At 31.9% G+C, this 6,674-nt stretch overlaps 1 non-coding gene and 1 pseudogene across 1 annotated transcript; both read left to right on the top strand.

The window, feature by feature from the left end:
- Nucleotides 1–2,063: 2,063 nt before the first annotated feature.
- On the top strand, nucleotides 2,064–2,258 carry LOC129249512 (U2 spliceosomal RNA). The gene has a single exon (XR_008582663.1). It is a non-coding gene; the product is annotated as a U2 spliceosomal RNA (small nuclear RNA).
- Nucleotides 2,259–3,003: 745 nt separating this feature from the next.
- Nucleotides 3,004–3,129, top strand: LOC129249612 (U2 spliceosomal RNA; annotated as a pseudogene).
- The last annotated feature ends 3,545 nt before the right edge of the window (nucleotides 3,130–6,674 follow it).

A 6,674-nucleotide genomic window follows, 5' to 3' on the forward strand; every position in this document is an offset into this window, starting at 1 on the left:
TGGATTAAGCTTAATAATGGTTTTTTTTGTGATGTTTATAGAAATACATTTTTATTTTCCCTTGGCAGGTATGGGCTGAAATACGTAGAGGGACTGAAATACATATTTTTTTCGAATGACGAATAATTGAATAAAGAAAATTTATAACAAAAATAAAACAGAAACTGTGGCGTAAGGGTTTCTATTTAATACTTTTTAGATTTTTCTATAATATTCTCAAAATTTCATTTCTTATGTTTTCTACTTCTCCGTTATTTGACTTCACTTCAATATCTTCAGCATCATCCTACACAGTGGGTTGAGCAAGTCCTAGCATACCTTCATTACCAATACTCAATTGGTATGATCCCTGAGCACAAAATCGCAGAACTGTGGCTAGCTTTAACATATTTGGAATGGATTTGGCTCGGGTGCACTGCTGCAACTGGTTTTCTGTACTGGGCAGTAGGTTCACAAACGCCTCTTTAGATAATTTAAAGTTCTTTAAAAATCTGTAAGCAAATTTCTGTAATATTAAATACGTCAACACATTTTGAAAACTCTAAACTTACTCAGTGGAAGCCATTTCTAGGGGGTTGGATGCGCCCCTCAACTGTTTACTACTTCTAGCTAGTTCCACTAATCTTTCATCGTCCGATGAATCGTAGAACCACAACTCCGTTGTACTCATTTTCACAAAAAATACTTTTTTTAACTTTTAAAAATGTTGTTAGCAAAGAATTTGAACACAATCGGTTGTTCTTTTATTTTGATTTGCTGTATCAGCTGAGAAAAAATTATCTATTGTAAATGCGTCGAGCGATCGAAATTCACAATAGTCCTATTCTTAAACGAATGAGCACCATAATACCAAATGAAAATTCGTTCGATCAGTCGAAGATCGAATGTTGCTCATAATAAGGGCCTTTAACTCTCGCATCAGCAGAAAATGCGGACGACCACCAAGAAGGTGGGCAGTATGAAGCGTTGACTATTGCGCATTGAAGCATTGGCTCACCCGACCTGTAAATGCTATGACCTGTAAATCATGAACAACTGAGCATATTATGCTTGCGATATTACTAGGCTTGAAGGTATTCAGAAAGCTTCTGTGCGTTATGCTTTGCGTTCTTTGAATTACACTGATCCAATTTCATCCTATACAAGTCTAGATATTTGAAGGACTATTTTCTCCCTCACTTTCGATTTGATAAGTGAGGCGATTGACTCTCTATCGCTACTCGAAAAAATTATGACAATTTCAATATTCCTCAGCGAAACTTAGCATATCAAGATATTTTGTGGTTAGGGAGGATGGTTAAAACGAATTATGCTTCCAATGCTCCGATTTTTGGAACTTTAAGAGAATTTAATTCGCTTTGAAATCATATTTTTGACGTGATAACGTCTTATAATTCGATTTAACAGGCTGCACGCACGAAAAAATGTGTCGTTACCTTGATCATTAGTGTTACCTTGCTCATTAGTGTTACCTTGCTCATTGCATTGAATGAACTGCAAGCGAAAGCACGGAACGAACGACAAAGCAAACAAAGCAAACGAACGGCAACGATCGACATCTTGCTCTCTCCTACTTAAGTGAGCGTATATATGTATGTATATGCGCATATGTACATATATAAATTCACGTATTTGTATTTGCATATGCCTTCTTATTGATTATTATTAATTTGATTCACTTGAAGAATTTAAAATAAAACCAAGTTTGTTAATAATACCTGTTGTTTTAATGTTATTATTATTAATTTTTGAAGTGAAAACTTCTTTAGAATCGTTGGGAGTGATTTGAGGAAAAGTGAAACGAAAAAAGCGACCAACTTGGCTACGAAGCGTTATATTATATGTTGATATAAACGTAGCGACGAACTAAATAAAATAACTTTTATTTTTTCTTGTGATTCGAACCAAGGATTTTGGATCGGAAGCTCACATTGCTAGTCGCTCGGCTACCGCTCCATGCTGTCGTTGCTGGCCTAAAAGTTATTTAGTTACGAAGCATTATATTATATGTTGATATAAATAATTTTTGTGAGCGTGTAATTCTCAAAAGGTTTATTAGGTTTATTATTTAAAATCTATTGACTAGGTAGTGTGATATCTGTTCTTATCAGCTTAACATCTGATAGATCCTCCATCGGAATACAACAAATGTTAAACTGATTTTTGGAAATGGGCGGAGTGTTTTAGGGGCTTGCTCTCCACCTCTGCCACGGGTTGGCGCGGTATTGCAGTACCGCCGAGATTTCGACCTTGAATAAATACAAGAAGAAATATACTAATATACATTTAGCTTTGGTGGGAAGAGACATAAATTTTTATATGAATACAAGTAGACGAAAATGGATTTTTTTTTTTTTTTTGAAATTTGCATTGTAGGACATTTCTGATTATTTATTGAAAACAGTTTTTTTTTATTAAAATTGATTATAATATAGAAGAAAATTGAATTTTTTCCAAGGTGAATTCATACACTAAGCTAAGTAAAACGTTTCTTAATTCAATTTTGTGTTGACATCCAAATGTACACGGCGGAAGAAAAAAATAACAAATCAGCTGTGTTATTGCTACCACCTTCAAAAGATTCGCCTTGATTTTTCATATAAAAATTATAAATATCATCACTTGTGACAACTGTACCCAGTCGGTCGACAGTGTGTGAATCATCTTTAAATTCTGCAAGAATACCCTAACCTGCGCAGCGCACAGTAAAATCGACACAAAGCTGAGCGCAGAGCACAATCGTACAAACACACTAACGTACATACATACATATATACGCTCGATAACATTTTCTTACTGTGCTCAGCCAAGGCTGGTAGTCATGCACTGTGGCGATATGAACGCACAAATGCACATACACAGGCACGAGCATGAATCAAACAGCTCGCCGTGTTTAAGTGAATCGGTATAAATATTTCGTACATTAATTTTTGTGAGCGTGTAATTCTCAAAAGGTTTATTAGAAAATGTAATGACAAGGTAGTTTGTTGGTTGTGTATGGTTATCGCTTCTCGGCCTTATGGCTAAGATCAAAGTGATCAAATGGGCGGAGTGTTTTAGGAGCTTGCTCCACCTCTGCCACGGGTTGGCCCGGTATTGCAGTACCGCCGGGATTTCGGCTTTGAATAAATACAAGAAGAAATATACATTTAGCTTTGGTGGGAAGAGACATAAATTTTTATATGAATACAAGTAGACGAAAATGGAAGAAATTTGTTAGTCTGTTTCTTCGGTCCGTTTGGGTATTTTTTTTTGACAACATCGAAACCAAAGCATTTGTATCATATTTTATCTATCATAAGCCACTCGTATCATTTGTTGAAATTGAAAACATTGAGGATGAATAAAATAAAATGAAGAAAATAAAATATGAACTTTAGAGCAATATTATAATGAACCTATAATTATCCCGCTCCTAATGCTGCTTTCGTCTTATTCTCTCTCAGTTTGTCTTACGGAAGGTTTCACTTCTATCCCGTCTAACCGTTAGACTGGTATTTTTTTTTTTTTATTATATATGAAGGAAAAAATGTATGGTAATATTTACCATATACCTTATAAGATATGTTGTCTATACTAATATTATAAAGAGGAAAACTTTGTTTGTTTGTAATGAAGAGGCTCAAAAACTACTGGACCGATTTTAAAAATTCTTTCACCATTCGAAAGCTACATCCTCCACGAGTAACATGGATTATATTTTATTTTGGAAATAGGGCTCGAGATATAGGTCAAAACGTGGACCCGGGTAACCTTCGGATGTGTATGTACAATATGGGTATCAAATGGAAGCTGTTGGTGAATGCTTTAGTCCAGAGTATGTTTCATGCTGCTCCGTGACTAGGGTCTCGAGATAGAGACCAAAACGTGGACCCTAGAATGTGTTTGTACAATATGGATATCAAATTGAAGCTGTTGGTGAATGCTTTAGTACAGAGTATTTTTCATGCCGCTCCGTGACTGGGGTCTCGAGATATAGGTCAAAACGTGGACCCGGGTAACCTTTGGTTGTGTATGTACAATATGGGTATCAAATGAAAGCTGTTGATAAGTGCTTTAGTACGGGGTAATTTGTTATGTTATGTAATGTAATGTTATGTTATGTTATGTTATGTTATGTTATGTTATGTTATGTTATGTTATGTTATGTTATGTTATGTTATGTTATGTTATGTTATGTTATGTTATGTTATGTTATGTTATGTTATGTTATGTTATGTTATGTTATGTTATGTTATGTTATGTTATGTTATGTTATGTTATGTTATGTTATGTTATGTTATGTTATGTTATGTTATGTTATGTTATGTTATGTTATGTTATGTTATGTTATGTTATGTTATGTTATGTTATGTTATGTTATGTTATGTTATGTTATGTTATGTTATGTTATGTTATGTTATGTTATGTTATGTTATGTTATGTTATGTTATGTTATGTTATGTTATGTTATGTTATGTTATGTTATGTTATGTTATGTTATGTTATGTTATGTTATGTTATGTTATGTTATGTTATGTTATGTTATGTTATGTTATGTTATGTTATGTTATGTTATGTTATGTTATGTTATGTTATGTTATGTTATGTTATGTTATGTTATGTTATGTTATGTTATGTTATGTTATGTTATGTTATGTTATGTTATGTTATGTTATGTTATGTTATGTTATGTTATGTTATGTTATGTTATGTTATGTTATGTTATGTTATGTTATGTTATGTTATGTTATGTTATGTTATGTTATGTTATGTTATGTTATGTTATGTTATGTTATGTTATGTTATGTTATGTTGTGTTATGTTGTGTTATGTTATGTTATGTTGTGTTATGTTGTGTTATGTTATGTTATGTTATGTTAAAGTATATTATGTTATGTTAATGTTAACTCATTCTCTATATCCATACAAAATATCTATCAAACAAATAAAATTAAAATTTTCTTTTGAAAAATGCAACCATTCATTCAGAATTTTCTTATGACGTTATCACGTTAAACTATCGTCAGTAAACCGACTTTACAGACAACCTCTTTTTGTTCATAACATAGATTTTTGTTCAGCAAAATACCACTTCAAAATAAAAAAATAAATAAATAAATTCTTAAACTAAATTCTAAGTATTATCTAATATTTCTTCTCCTAAGTTATAAGAAATGTTACCTTTTCTTGTATTCATTACAATGAAACTAGTAAATTATAAGTTTAATTTTTATTTAACATTCATCTGTTTTTCATAGTTTGTAGAAAATACTGCATTTTTAGACTATTAAATGAATAAATACAATAAATAACTGAATAAAATCCATGACCTGCTCTACACTTTTATCATAAACAACAATTTTACATCTGAGAGGATTTCTTGAAACTATCAAGGATTTAGTCTTAGTTACCGATATTTTGCTATTATATTTTGTTGCAATTCTTTTAAAGCTGAAAAGCATTCGGGTTGAGTTATCTTCATCTTCACTTACCAACCCAGCATCGTCTGTGTAGCAAATTATTTTCAATTCTGTGTTTAAGGGGGGGGGTAGGGTCACAAAATCGAAAATTTTTTTCTTCACTCATCTTATAGTAAATTATTTCAAGAATGTTGTGTCAAAATTTTAAGTGGATCGGAGCAGAACTCTCAAAGTTATAGCCTTTGTAGGTACTCTACCTCGAATGCGGAGCATCGATAATTTCGCAGAGTCATTTTTTCAAACGCGTTTTTCCCGAAACGACTTCTTAAAAGTCGGTGCCAATCACAACTCCGAAACTATTCAACCGATTCTTTTCAAATTTGGCACACGTTTTCTAAATCAAAAATACCTCCCCCCTACACTGTTGTTTTTTATTTTTTGTTTTTTAAGGTTGTTTTTCACTTACAAATATGGCGAAATTTTTCGACAAAAATGCTCGTTTTACGTTTTTTTGCCACCAAAACTACAAAAATGAAAAAAAAAAAAATTTTATTAATGTAGGGGGGAGCATTACGTCATACTTTAACTGAAAAATTCGACTTTTTTAGTTTCAGATGATTCTACGACGAATGCCGATTGGCACCGCAGAGCACCTCTCGAAAAACATATCTCCAAAAAAACTCTGTCATGGGCTTATTTGTCAATATTTTATTATTAATATTTTTTAAAAACTTATTGAAAAGATGTACAATAACATGTAACTGATTTTATTAAAGTATCTTAAGCCATATTTCTGTAAAAAATTCACAAAAAAAGTGTTTTTTTTTAGCGCTAAACCCTACCTCCCCCTTAATAACTTGTAGCCATTTGCTTTTGTTTAACGTCTGTTATTATTCCATCCATGATTGTGTGGAAAAGTGTCAGACTGAGGGTTTGCTTTTGCCTTTTACCTGGTGCAATTTTTATTTTGCTTAACATGCTTTTGTTTGCTTTAATAAAAGTGGAGTTGTTTGCGTTTATATCTTCTACCAGTGAAAAGAAACTGAGTGCTTGAAAATTTATTTATTTTTTTAATATTATATTTATTTATTTTTTTTTTGTTGCTTAGGCATTGTTCTTGCTTTAACCAGACGCATAAGCACAAAATTTTCAAACTTTTTAGAAAAATTTTGAACAATTTTAAATAAATTTCGAAAAAAATTTAGGTTGCAGTAATATATGGTAGCTCATAAAATTTTAGTAAAATAAGTGCAAGCTTTAAGTAGCAATAAA

The sequence above is a fragment of the Anastrepha obliqua genome, chromosome 5 (genome assembly GCF_027943255.1).
Source record: "Anastrepha obliqua isolate idAnaObli1 chromosome 5, idAnaObli1_1.0, whole genome shotgun sequence".
Taxonomy (NCBI): domain Eukaryota; kingdom Metazoa; phylum Arthropoda; class Insecta; order Diptera; family Tephritidae; genus Anastrepha; species Anastrepha obliqua.